Genomic DNA, 15307 nt, shown 5'->3' on the forward strand with positions numbered 1-15307 from the left:
AATCAGAGCACTGCGTATTTTCAGCCAATCAGGTGGCTCGCTCGATTCTGCCCGCGTTTGACATCTACTTCCGCTCGGGGTTGGTAACATTTTCCAAGCTAGCGAAATAAACTGTCGATATTTCGGTTAGTAAGGGACATTTATCGAATGTCGATGACTTGTACATGTGTAGAAATGTGTTATCGATCAATCTACGGCCAGAAATGCGCTTGTCAATGGGCGTATAATAAAAAAATCGCCTTGGATATCGAATGTAAACGAACCGGCAAGATGGCGAGTGACGCTCCTTTTCTCTACTTACATATAGGGGGTATATATTTTTATTTACTGAACAATAACGAGTTCCTGTGGCTGTGTGCTGTCACAACACGGCAGAAGTACGATGCACTTCCGAGGTTCAGGTGAGAAGCATTGCGTACGAAATAAGTGTCACGTGCATATACAAGCCACGCCCACTCATGAATAGTGTAGACGACCATTGTAGGTTTGAGGGCACAACATGCCTCGCTGCTTTTCCTGGAAAACAGACTGCAGTGACTGCAGTAACATTCCAAGTAAACTAGGCGGGATCGATTGTTTATTTAACAAAGAAGTTTCAGGTTGTCTAGGTTATATTGATTGTACCGCAATCAATGGAGTGTGCCGGCATATGCTGTTTGCTGTCACATCTCGCTGCTTTACATTCCAAGTATGTATGGTCACCGCTGTTTCTTACCTGTACATGTTTATATGGGCTGGACAGCGAATAGAAAGAAGGATGATTATTCAAAGGGTGAACTGCAGTGAAAGGGTTGATTCTGAAACTTTCGCTTATTACATGATAATAGAATTGTTATAACGTCTATGCTTGTCAGAAGGCGTATGGCGATAACTGCCATAACAATCTATATAACCCTATTTTAAAATCGACGTATAACGCCCCTTCACAATATATGCAAAGAAATAAGAAATATCTTTTGGAAATATGTGCTGCTTAGTTATAGTAACTTGAGAACAAATGATGTTCAAAATGTAGAAGGGTTCCTGTTCCAGTTCAAAATTTCGTATCACATAAAGATATGCATTTATTATCTAAATGGCAATCAAATGGGTTTAAATAGAAGCTTGGCATATTTACAGAAGCTGGTTTAAAGCAATTTGATGTTTTACAGACTGAGTTTAACATAAGTGGAACATATCTTCTCTATAATGCAATAAAACGGAATAAGGAAGACAATGTTACTTGCTGCCATGTTGAAGTCATAAGACTGCACATATAAATGCACATTACTGTGTGACCATATAGCAACTCCCCTAGATACCCTTCACAGGATTTGGGAATATAGACTAAAACTACGGTAACACACAAATATCTTCAGAAATGCTTCAACATGATTCAAACATTTTCTAAAGATAGATAAGAAAACTTCAGTATATCTTTTTCAACTCCTGAGTATTTATTTAAAATTGGAAAAAAATTAAATAGATTGCTGTAGTTTATGCAAAGATGAATGTTTTATATTGACGCCTTCGTGGCTCAGTCGGTAGCCGGGTACGGAATCAATCCCCGGGTCTGTCAGCAGTGGCTTGGCTGCTAAGTAACGTTCGGTCACATGACAGCCTATCACTGCGAGATGTGCAGACGCGTCCCTTGGCAAAATATATGTGTAGCTCCACCATTAGATGGTTTGTCGGGAGTTATTGTACAGGTAACATATAAAAGGAGAAACGTCCCAACCATGCTACAAGGCACACTGTGACGATTCATCTCACAGCTTGTAACGATTTGAAACGCTCTCGAAATATACATGTGAGTATGTATTTCCTTGAGTATAGTGAGCACTTTTTTCCCAAAAAAACACAGCTGTGTAGAAGGGGGTGCGCATTATACACGTATTAATGAGTTTTGATGTTTTTTCCCCCATGGAAAGACATTACCATGAGCACGTAACACCGGAAATACCATGTTAACAAATCCATACTGAAGTTCGCAAATTATTCTTGTAATTACACTGTATGGCTATAAAAAGTGTTCTTTGTATACCTGCTTATGTTTGTAACTTATTTCATTAATTTTATTCAAAATTCCTTTTAATATTGTTTTAATTAATTTCGGCGAAATCGTGTGTGAAGCGATCGGAAGATCGCACAACTCACCGTTATTAACAGCAACCACGGTCAGATTACCGCTATTGATTCCTTGAAACGAACTTCAGTTGACAGAGAATGGATACATATATCATAAATGCCATACTTTGAATCGTTAAAAGTCACTGGATTGTCTGGTCCAGACACAATTACTTTACAGTCCTCCTTCATATAGCTGGAATAATATTGCTGAGTGAGGAGTTAAACAACAAATAATGGCCAGACTATACAAATCAAATATTGATCCATTTTGTGCACTGCTTGTATCTGAATAAATCATCGAATGACAAAATTGATTCTGTATTCAAGTCTAACTGTCATGACATATCTGACTTACTGAGCAATTCCACTCACACAATCATTAATTAAGATGATATACATTTGAAATCACAAATTCAGATAGATTATTGTGCAGGCACTGAAACCGCCGTTTCAGGAGACCAAAGGTCTGTTCAATGAGCACTCTTGTCCTGCACAAAGACCCATTGTAACGTTCCTTTGCACGGTTGGTGGAGTTCAGTAGAGGCGTCAGCAGGAACAAACGACATGGGTAGCCAGAGTCCCCCAGCAGAAAACCTTTGTACTGTCCTTAAACATAATAAAATAAGGTTATTTATTATTGAAAGAATAACAGATTGTTTTATGATTTGAATACTGGTAAAAAGAACATATAATGAATGAATAAAATTTGTCTCATCAAGAATTACAATATTTCAACATTTATCTTGAACATGATGAATGAAATAAACCTTTCTCCAGGAACAAATACATTCATCCTAATTAATGGAACTGTTTAGTTAAAAAATAACTTGTGAGAAAAAAATAATTGAAAATGAGGATATGAATCCAATCTGATTTATTAATTAAAATGGGTATGGAGATTCTGAGATTTTATGCAGTGTCATATCCACGGTTCCAAAGCAATTGCCCTTTGTATGTCACTTCAATTCATTGAGACGTCATACAAAAAAATCTGTATATTGATTTAAATTTACTAACTGATTAACTTGCTACTTCTTGACATCTTAACTAATAATTACAATAACAGAAATGATTATATATTATTTGTAACAGGATAAAATATATGCTTGTTCACTTGCAGAATACTCTCACCAAATTGTTCTAAAAACGTGTCTTACCATTTTCAAATTGCCTGCACAGTGCTGACGTCCGGAAAATGCGGCTGTCATGTAACGATCCCGGCCAGCTGGCGTTGCAACTTGTGATGTAAAAATTTGCATCACAGCACATCTGTGGGATAGCAAATCAGAAATTTAAACTCAAACTTACAATACATACGTAAGACTTACAAATGTCACTCATATCCCCACCCCTAAACCAACACATACATTATAACGAATACTTAAGGAGTAAAATTATGCCTATTTACCTGTACATTCAGGGAATGGTAACCTTTCCGGTTCACGAAGTCTCCCTCGTTAGCGGTAGGCCGCTGTATCCTGATAAACGTTCCATTAATACACCCTACTACGTTAGGGAATCCTGTAAGTAAAACGTGTCATGGTGTCACAATAGATAGCATACTGTACTGGGCAGTGTTTAATAGTTTTCATTTACACCCCATCCTAAAATCTATCGCTTGATTATAATTTGATTTGATTTATATACATGACCTCGACCTCTGATCCATATTCTTTTTACTCACCAATCAAAATGGCACTGACACGAATCACACCAGTGAAATCATTTATTATGTTTACATTGGGAAAATCCCATGTAGGTACCTGCAATGTTGCCGAATGACTCCTTCGCTCATACAGCGTCTCCTCCAACTGGGAATTTAATGAACCTTCCTGACAGTTTAGAGATTTGCAACGAAACTGCGCGTATGCATCTGCCGGCTGTAGATCGGGAAATGTCTAGGCTGTCCCCAACCAGCAGATGCATAGCGCCTGTCGCCAAAAAGCAAAGGCATACCAGCAACTGTAACGATCTCGAAACACTCTCGGAACACGGGTTTTCCGCCTCGCTTGTCGAGTCTGTCGCAGGTGAGCTGCCATTGTTGTTATCGAACTCAGCGTTGAGCACGGTCCAAAGCGTACTTGAGATCGTAAGTATTTCATGCTCAAGTTGAGCACGAAAACGTACTCAGATTATTTATAACCTCCCTTTATTGAGTTTGAGTTTTGAGTTGAGCACGAAACCGGATTTGAGCATGAAATCGTACTCAGGGAAGTTTTATAACCTCGGGGCCTGGTGTGTTTGTGAGCTCTAGAAACACAAATTACATCATTTTAGATTCAGATTATGTATTGGTCTTAACAAACATACATAGAATCTATGGTTTTTCATTCAATAATAAATTACTATAACTACATTACATTTACATTTTTAAATAATTGTAAGTATTTTAATGGGTTTTTTCATTCTGTTGTAAATATTTCATTTACAAAATTCCTACATTAGCTTGACTAAAATAAATAATAGTAACAATATTTTTAAATATGTTTTCATTATTTTCTAAATATTTCATAAATAATAAATATGTCAAGATCTAGATCTAAACGAGTGTTACTTTTTACAATAATTATTAATACTTTTTACAGATTTTTCCACAATACAAAAATGATATATTCAATATTTCCATTTTCTGTTAGTATACTTTGCATGTCAGCATGCATATAATTTTTTTAATTATTCGTCCAAAAACACAATCTTAACATTTCATTCTTTTCCAAACAATAATTCCCGTATTGATATCAAGGGGAAGTCACTCTAATACAAGTGCACGAGTGACAGATTTGTAAACGACTAAATGCAACGAATTATTATAACGTCGAATTATTATAACGTGGAATCTTTTGATATTATTGTTATAAGCAAAGACAGTAATTCATCGGTGGGATTAACAACTTCACGTACCTGTTGTATCTAGTTTGTGGACCGGGTTGGGGTCTAAGGTAAGGTGTCAACAGCCATCTTCGACACGGATAGCTGCTGTCTCAGAGCAAATGGCAGCCTTGAGGGATGAAATGTTGTTCGAATGCTCTTCGGACACCGCTCTCATTTAAAATTCTTGCATCGTGCGTAGATCCTGCATGGCCACTTGGCAACGATGTCAAGTATGTTGTAGTGAGCATCAAATACTATCTGCACATTAATGCTGTGGAAATGTTTCCTACAAACGTACTCCGACTCATCGACACTCGGGGCAATTATGCGGACATGGGTGCCGTCAATTACACCAAATACGCCAGGAAAGCCAGCAATTGCCATGAACGCTGCTTGATTACGTTGGATGTCTGTTCGTAGTACAGGTAATTTGACAAATTGTCGGACAATAGCCGGTGTTGACAATGCATCAATTGTTTCACTGACAATACGGCTTATGGATGGCTGACTTATTCCAAGATCATCGGCGTTACACAGTTGCATTTTCCCAGTTGCAAGATAGCGCAGCATGACAGCTATTTTCATCTCCGGGGTGATAGCATTGTTTCTTTGTGTAGGGGAGGTAAGCCTATCCCTGATTAAATTTGTGACAAATAATATACCTGCACTGTCAAGACGAAACCGCTGGATAAGTTCCGTGTCTGTATACACACTAAAAATGTTTTTCCTTGGCCTGAAGCATCGTTCCCTACAGTTGACGTGATGACAGTGTGGTAGCCAATTTTGCCAATTTCCATCAACAGAGATACCTACTTTCTTTGATGTCTGCAGAGGCATGCGTCCTGGTTGTGTATTTGGTTCAAATACAGCCTCTAATCATGTTTGTTTGTTGCTTAACGCCGCACTCACTTCTTAAAGAAAATATTGCTTTGTGTGGTTGGTAAGTCACTTTGTGATTAATATTGTTTGTTTGTTGTGTCGCACTCAGCAATATTCCAGCTATATGACGGCGGTCTGTAAATAATCGAGTCTGGACCAGACAATCCAGTGATTTACATCATAAACATCGATCCACGCAATTGGAATCGATGACCTGCATCAACCAAGTCAGCGAGCCTGACCACCCGATCCCGTTAGTCGCCTAGCTCTTACAACAAGCTTAGTCGCCTTTTACGGCAAGCACGGGTTGCTGAAGACCTATTCTACCACGGATCATTCGTAAATGGAAAATACGTAACAGAGATTGGTCACTGTCAATGAATTAATTGATGAAATCAATTACACTCCATTCTGTGTTTGTAAAAGATGTTTCGCTTATCCCGCTATTCTCAGACCTTGCATCATTAGATAAACTGAAATAAAACTTGGAATTAGTATAAATAGGTTTCGCCCGTCTTCCACTACCAATATACGCAGTTAAACATAGGTTTTTTTACGATGGTTGGTTTGTTGTTTAACGCCGCACTCAGCAATATTCCAGGTATATGACAACCGTCTGTAAATAATAGAGTCTGGACCAGACAATCCAGTGATTTTATCATGAGCATCGATCCACGCAATAATATGCATGATATGCGACGATATGCATCAACCAAGTCAGCGAGCCTGACCAAGTTTTTTTATGAATATGGGAGGTTGGAGGTTTCAGACTCGATTATTTACCGCCGTCATATACCTGGTATATTGCAGAGTGAAGTTTTATACAACAAACATATGCTATATGCTATATACTCGAACCCCGTGGTACCGCGGCATTTGTGATTTCCGGTAGTTCACGCGGGACACGCCTCTTAGCGGCTGTCTATAAATGCAAATCAACAAACAGGAAGTGCTCACTTCGTAAACAAATTCAATTTCCTCGGAATGTTCCGTCTGCTGTAAGTAAGGAGTTATTAATGCGATGATACTTACTTCTGGCATGTTTTTTTAATATTGCCTTATACCCCCCATCTATCAATGGCCAACGATATAACCCACAGTTCCCAAAGTAAACTTTCTCTATCGACCTGAACTAGATCATCTGCATATTCATGGCGAGTAATAAGGTAACGGAAGTTACGTAGTCCGCACATTTTTTCCCGCTCTGTGCGGGAAAATTAGTAATACGTTCTTCACTTGTAGCCAAAAGATAAATACATACTTTGGGCATAGTAGAGTGCTTCTTATATATTTATTGTTGACATTTTTCCATTTTGTCACAAAGTATTGTCATTCATTTTTTAAATAAAAACAATCTTAGAATATCATTTCTGATATTTTGTTGTTGATTTTTTAAATATTTTTCTCTTACTTTTCGATAAATATGCATTGGATACCTATTACTGATAACACATTTAGAATTTTATTTGTGCTGTCTTTGCACTTGTCTGGACAAATCACTGATGTCTGGCATGATCATACTAAGTGGTTGGCAGATTTATGTCCACTTTTTGTCAAATTCGGACCTCCATACACAACTTTTCTCTGTACCGCGATACGATGGAGTTCTCTCGATCTCTTGTCAACAAACTGAGCGCGAGGCCCGGCATTTACTCAGAGCTACTAATGTAAATAAGTAACTTTTATCAGTAAAATATGCATTGTTAGATCAAATAAATGACATTTGATAAAGAGAACACGAATAATCATAAAGGTTAGTGAGCGCATTTTGTTCCGTTCAACGTACATGACAAGTACCGGTATACCCCGAGGTTGCAGGCAACATATGTATCCAAAATATAAGAAACGGATAGAATGCGTTCTCCTTTCACTTTTTGGCCAGCTTTATCACAAACAAACGTATCACTTGGGGGAGGAGCTAACATTTGTGATGTTTTTATGTTTAGTATTGTCGTAACTGCTTTCGGGCGTCCAGAGCGACCCTTACACAGTTACTAAATGTATTGCCGTTCCTGGTCCTTGTGGTCAATTACGCCATGACATTGCCACTCGCCTTGTCCGCCGCGGCTCGGCTCCGTCAAGGAGTGATTGGTCTAACGACACTTACTCCGAGTTGTCTCTATCAGCATTCACACACGCATAATAAAGAAACGCAACACCAGTTTTATACTCACATGGTTTTACTAACTCTCAGCACATCTATCAATACAGGACAGGATCAGACTGGCCAGACTCGTCACTAACTGGGGAAACTTAGAATGATCGGGATTCGACTCGATCGATTGCAAACCGCGCTCTCCTCTCCTAATGTCGAAGGTATCATTTTGTAGTGTTCGGGCCTGGCCTGTCCTTGTCACATGTCACAATACCTCCTTTTGATTCGTTAAAAGTTAGATCTGACTATGAACTCATGTGTGTCGTAATCGGAAAAATACAGAAGCCTACGTGCCATATTGCTCATCTCTCTATTGATTTTGTGACACGCATCCGGAACCTCCAAATGAAATATACCTTGAAACTCTCTATTTGTTTCATTAACTAATGGACGATAGCCAGGAACCAATCCAATGATAATTATGAAATGTCCAGAATACACTTGTGATAAATGTGAAATGTCTTTTATCTATTGATTCCTTTCAAACTAAAAGTTCTGTCATAAACTATATCTAATGCAACTCCTCATTGCAGCTATAATGGTTTTATTTGTTATCATTTTCTAATGTTTTTGAGATGCATTTTTAACCTTATAACATCCTCCGCCTGTGGACAAGAGCTGGCCACAGCTCGGAAGACCTAAGCATAAGTTCAGGTCTGAGATGTAAAATACAATCACAATAAACACAACAGAAGTAAAACAGGATCGATCATTCCTTATATTAAATTGTAACCAATTTAAATTTTTTCGAAAGATCCGGAAAACAGCGAATACTCGAACAATCAAAATGTATTTACCCGCTAAAGAATAAGAGAAATGATCCTATGTTACTTCGTATAACCACAAAACATAATCGCCACGAAATAATATTCAAATACAATATAGAATTAATTAATAGCGATGCATAAATGTCAAATGTCACTGCACATGGCCACAATATGGCAACACCATTCACGAAAGTTCATTTGTCGCTGGTCCCAATCGAATTCACTGGCTCCTTTCTTGTTTCGAAAAGTCAATTCGCGGAATGCTGTCCAACGTCCTGGAATCCTTGAAAACACATGGCCTATGCACAGTCTGGTCCTCGGCTGGGGTGGCAAAGCGAGAGGTCGACTTTTCTTGACACTGCTTGAGCGTTGACCGGTCGCTGTCGAAAGATGTTGTATGCCGATAGAGTCACAGCGTGTATGTGGTCGTCGTGAGCACCTGTAGATGTAGACGGCGGGGATGCTGACAGATATGGATAACCCTCCGGGCTTGCGGTCTGTGTTTAGCGGCAGAGGTGATGGGACAGCGTTCATCCTTGACACCAAGCGTGGAGCCAGAAGCCAGATTAATTATTTGACGTGGACCAGACGACAGCGGGGGAAGAGCTTGACTCTCCGCCCTATAGAATGGGGTACGGCCATCATCTACAACACTTAAAAATACTGGTAATTCACGAACAACAAGTGAATAATACCATACCAACTATAAAAATATGAAGACATATAAAGACGTGACAGCTGCAGCTCAGACTACAACCCGTAAAAATAAGACTATATGAACAATAATAGTCTTCTGGCATATGCATATCTGCATATAAGGATGACAACGTCAGGAATCGAATTTCTGGATTATTCGTTATAGGTTCACTTGCGTAGACAAATATAATCATAAAAAGACATTTATAAGCACGAATAAATCGCAAAACCCATAGACTGCTTGAACACTACAGTCGGATAAACTATCATAAAATTCTAACCAACAACATTCAGCAAACGCTTCGTAGTTATTAACACCAAAACGAACAACGTATATAATTATCAAGGGATGGACTGAGAGCACACATTGAAACACCGATAGTAATTGTACTTAGCAAGTAATATAGAAGATATACAATTGCAATCATAGAGTAATGTAACGTATTTGTACCAAGTGACCATCATATGGGAGAACCCAATTCCAAATACAGGTCTTGTCTCTGTAGAAAAGTAACTAATTCAATATTGTCACAATAATGAGATGTAATAAGTAGAAATAAACTTTCTCCTAATTCGGTTTCTGTAAAGGGGGATAACTAACATGATAAAATATTTCAAATTCGTAACCATTTTATAGTCTGATCTTCTCACTGTACCCTACTGACAAGCGTGTATAACACTCACAAATAACTGGTCCGTAACAAAACAGAGCCATTACAATATGAAATATTACGGGCAAGAATAACCTATCTAGATAAGGGAATCACCATCACTATCGTCTCATGGCAGATGGCAATTTGTATATGAATTATGTCAGAGGTAACGAAAAAGCGACTCCACAATGTTGAAGTACCATAAAAACACCTGTCGTGGAAGGAAGGAATCGTTTAAAACGAAACGCCATTAGCCAACTTACATAAAGTTTTCCCGAAATATATATAGATTGTGTCGGGGTTTGAATTTGCAAATTGTTACAATCAAACTAAATAATAAGTAAGAAATACCCGCTGAATACGAAAATTAGTTAAAGGATTTCCTGCCGTTAACGTGAGGTCTCGGGGACAAAGATAGAATTGTGATACCATAATTTCATGACAAGCAAAGGAAATTGTCAAATGTAAAACCAGTGACGTAACCGGTCGATTGACTTTTCTTATTCTTTGAAAAAGCAAAATGAATACCAAAAGTACTGTCGATATGATCAGAAAAACATCCATGGAAATAGTGGATTTAATCAACGACATAAATGAAGGAGGCGGATAATTTGGATAGGGTGTAGTTTGATGTGTTTTCCAAATTGTCAAACCGTCTGTTGGGGAGCCTGCTGTAAGTAAGGTCAATGCAACAAATAAGCGTCGAACTTTAAGCCATAAGAAAAGAACGATTATTAAGAGAAATAGGGATAAACCCGCGGCTATGCTTGCTGGAAAGTGATATGGGTTGGTCAAATCCCCATCTAAAGCGTAAGGTGGAAGGGAATCCATCCAAATACCATCAATTAAATTATCCGAAATGACCTGTGCCTTTTTCATACGTTGAGAAATAAGGCGTAAATAAACTTGAAATTCTGTGTCCTTTCTACGAATTTCATCGAAAACTTTATCATCAATTAATAAATGTGGGATCTTAAAAGCGGAATCCTTAAGAAGGGGCTGTAAACTATCAATGTTTTTTTAAGATGGATGCATTAAAAAATTCCGATAAAAGTAAAAGATTAGGTGGGTATAATTTTGAAGCAGTTGACTTTTTCTCACATTTATGAATTCTCATGTCTATGTCGAATTCATCCAGTTTCAACGCACAGTAACAAGGAATTTTAAATATACAAATCTGACAAGCTGGACGCTTCTCAATGCGACCCTTGCACGTGAGTATTAAGGTTTTTATGCCAGTTAATAGAATTGTGCCTGGTTCAATTTCGAGAGCCATTGAACGTAGCCCATTTAATCGGAATTTTGTATCACACAAGGATTTAATTTCTTGTGTGTCTTGAGTAAACAAGTGCTCATGTGAGCGATGATTTTGGTTTCGGACTATGAAAAATTGGACAGTGTTTTTCGTGTTCACCATAACATGTTTGAAAATCTCTAGCCGAAAATTCAATATCTGATCTTTCGCCTCCGAAACAGCAAGATAATCTGGTAAATTCATAACCTGAGTGACATGCGTACTTGATTGATTAAGTGGTAAGCCAAAAGAGTTTATTCGATATGCATCAAGGAGAGTAGAATGAGTCTGGATAGGAACAATAAGCGAAATTAAAATTGAATTTGAATTCCAAGGAACAGTGAACAGTGCGTTCCCGATAATAATAACCTGGATCCTTATGTGCAACGTGAAACAAAGGGTAAAACTATTCTGCATTGAGACGTTTTTTAATCATTTGTAACGCTTTCTTTACTTCCGAAACTGGGAGTAAAGATGGACTCAATCGTTGATTAACTAACTGTTGATTTCCTAAATACATTTCATCAATTTCTTGTCTAATTGTAGTTAGGAACGTGAGGCGATCTAAAAGATTTTCATCGTAATAAAAATAAATCTCCCCACATCCTGGATTTGTTCAGTGACTAGTTTAATTTGTTTAATTCATAAATGACGACATCTGACGAACTTGAACTTGAAAAGCACGAGAAGTATTAGCAGCATGCAACGACAATTGTTTAACATACTGCGCCAGTCGTTCAACATCCTCGACTGTAGCAGTACCAAACAGCGAACGACTTATTGATCTAATAAAAGGAAGTATCGCTCGTTTCGTGCGGGAATCTTTGTGAAAAATGTTAATATGGGGAATTAAAATGTTAATGTCTTTATAGACATTTGTCCAATACGCGAACAACTCTCGTTCGGCCTGTTCTATATATCCATCCACCGCCGAAACGGTATAACAAGCCAAAGTATGTGTGGCACAAAAGTCTCGATATCTTGATCTATTGCCCATTCCATCTAAATCAGGTAATTTATATTGATATATATGAACCCATTTAGTTCGACAAATGTCAATACGTGACAAATGTACAGAGACAACTCCCCATGAAAGTCGGAGTTCCGTATGCACGGAATTAACCCGATTCTGGATGCTAACCAACGCGATGACAATGCATAAGACCCATACTGGTCGGAGGAGGCCTCTGAATTCTAAAATTCGAAGAAATAAGTGCATAAACATAAATATTAACTTCAAATAAAATATCATATATCACTCATGTTTCGTGAGAAGGGTTTCCATGTCTTGTGAAACCTAGTAACCGTCTGACTGTATTCATCTCGAATCTTCACCTCGCTGATAATAACTGACTGTATCTTAGAAGTATGATAATAATTGTCACAAGTAGGTAATATATAATCTCACTCTTGGAACCGTGCGAGTAAGCAACATCCAACAACAGTGAACTTGTTTTACAGTATCGACATATATCATCACATTATTCATTGTCTCGTCATTGTATTTCACGTCACATGACTGTATTCAGTTCACATGACTATATCAATTCTCATCATCGTATTTCACTTCACTGTATTTGTAACCGTATTGTATAACCATGCGACCCGTAGTCGTCATTTCTCGTACATTGTAACTCATTTGTTTTCTCGTATATACACAAAGCGAACTTGCTTTATAGTGGCCTGCGAAATACATGTGCAGCCATAACCCATGAACATGATTTGTTTTCTTCAATGTCAACCAACACATAACTGTAAATAATCCGAGTATTCGGAGTATTCAAAACACAATATTTTACGATAACAAGACACATTTTCAACATATATGCAGGATTGTATTTTCCTATAACCTTGTGACAATTGAATCATCTCAACACCGTTATAAATTATCTATAGCATGTATCGATATGAGCCGTGCTCCATGCATATAGCATCATGTTATTCTAAACCTGAAATAAAACACATGCAAAAATCAATATTAGAGGGTACCGTCTCCAACACGAAGTCTGCAGTGTCTGAACTAAAAAGGAAACGAATATAACAATTAATTTGAAACGCTATTCGAAATATATATTGAGATTTCTAACGCTTGCGCTACTTTCTTAATGACTTCTAGTAGTTGTGTGCAGTAGTCTGGGACCGCTCCTGGCTTCTGATTGGTCGAGAGGATCACGTAACCTCTGTGACGTCACCTCCGGTTGGGTGTGCGCAGTGCATGATGGGTCCTGCGTGCGCATCCAAGATGGCGTCACATCCGTTTCCGGTGGCGTGCGCCTCCAAGTGGCTACACATCCGTTCCCGGTGGCGCGCGCCTCCAAGTGGCTACACATCCGTTCCCGGTGGCGCGCGCCTCCAAGAGGGTGGCGCATCCGTTTCCGGTGGAGCGCGCCTCCAAGAGGGCGGCATTTCCGTTTCCGGATGGCGGCACGTCCGTTTCCGAGGGGTCATCTCCCAATCCACCATGGCGGCTCGGCGCTTCCAAGAGGGGAGGAGGGAAGGCGGGAGGAGGAGGAAGGCGGGAAGGGAGTCGGGTTCTTTGTTTAGTTTTGTTTTGGCGGGTGTGTGGCGATGGCATGTGGAGATGATAGCTCACTGAGACGAGCTTATCATACACAGTCGACGACTCTGCCACTTTGTTGCTAGGTTGACGTCATATCGGCGAAGGATTTTGCAACAACATTTCACAAATCATGTCATCGGGTATGGTGATGTGTTTGTTAACTTTAAGGTGCAAGGTCTCGTTCCACAAGGCGATCGTGTATTGTAGCCCACTATGACAGCCGTTCGTCTAAGTTAAAAGTCGGTGAGTGGCGAATTTAAAGGTGCTAAAGGTGTTGCCTGAATTTCTAAAGGTGCATCGACAGGCACAGACATGAACGTGATGTAGGTATAATATGCCTACTTGATGTACTTCGTGTTGCCATGCGTGACGACAAACAGAGATCCATAGGATTATTATTATTATTATTATTAATTATACCGAGGTGCTGGCACTGCTGTAGATTGACATGCGTACTGCCACGCGTGTCTCCATGCACACGTCATGTACTACGTGTTTCCATGCAAACGTGGTGCCATGCGTGACTACAAAGAGACGTTGACGTTGATCCATAGGATTATTATTATTATTAATTATACCGAGGTGCTGGCACTCGTGTAGGTCCACATGCGTACTGTCATTCGTGTCTCCATGCACACGTCATGTACTTCGTGTGTTTCCATGCACACGTGATTTACTTCATGTTGCCATGCGAACGTGATGTCATGCGTGTGTGTCTTCAAACACACGTTGATCCACAGGATTATTTATCATATTTAGTATTTTATAAGGATAGAGAGAGAGAGAGAGATAGACATACGTGGTGTTTGACCCCTGTCTCCAGGCACACGTGGTGTTTCACTCGTGTACACCACCATACATACCAACATATTTATCTTAAATAATGTTATTATTTTGAGTCGTACAATGGTGGTGTCACGCGTAGGCGTGTGCCTCCAAGAGGACGAGGGGGAGGGTGTGGGTTCTTTTGGATTGTTGTTGTTTGTGTTGGCAAAGCAAGCAGGGTGGGTGTCGATGGCGTGTGGAGATGATAGATCACTGAGACGAGTTTATCAAAGTTATCATACACAGTCGATAACCCAGCCACTTTGTTGCTAGGTTGACATCACATCGGCGAAAGATCTTGCTACAACATTCCACAAATGACGTCATCGACTATGATGATGTGATTGTAAACTTTGAGATGTAAGGTTTTCTTCCACAAGGCGGTCGTATTGTAGCACAAGGACAATCGTTCGTTTAAGTAACAGTGGGTGAGTGGCGATCACCTCAGCACTACGATCATGGTGTTGAATTCTAAAGGTGTTGCTTGAATTTCTAAAG

General features: G+C 39.1%; 1 protein-coding gene and 1 pseudogene across 3 annotated transcripts in view; one reads left to right on the top strand and one right to left on the bottom strand.

Moving 5' to 3' along the window:
• The first annotated feature begins 553 nt into the window (after positions 1 to 553).
• LOC124131882 (barrier-to-autointegration factor B-like) overlaps positions 554 to 15307 on the top strand; it is a 50624-nt gene continuing 35870 nt past the window's right edge. The window contains exon 1 of one of the 3 annotated variants that reach the window (XM_046495395.2): positions 554 to 688. The gene's annotated coding sequence lies outside the window, so the exon portion shown is untranslated. Of the gene's footprint in view, positions 689 to 1589; positions 1794 to 15307 lie in introns of those variants that run through there. The other 2 variants (XM_046495396.2, XM_046495394.2) reach the window with 2 other exon arrangements.
• Positions 2225 to 4236, bottom strand: LOC124131884 (annotated as a pseudogene).

Source organism: Haliotis rufescens, unplaced genomic scaffold (assembly GCF_023055435.1).
Source record: "Haliotis rufescens isolate VD_foot unplaced genomic scaffold, xgHalRufe1.0.p SCAF_3, whole genome shotgun sequence".
Taxonomy (NCBI): Eukaryota; Metazoa; Mollusca; class Gastropoda; order Lepetellida; family Haliotidae; genus Haliotis; species Haliotis rufescens.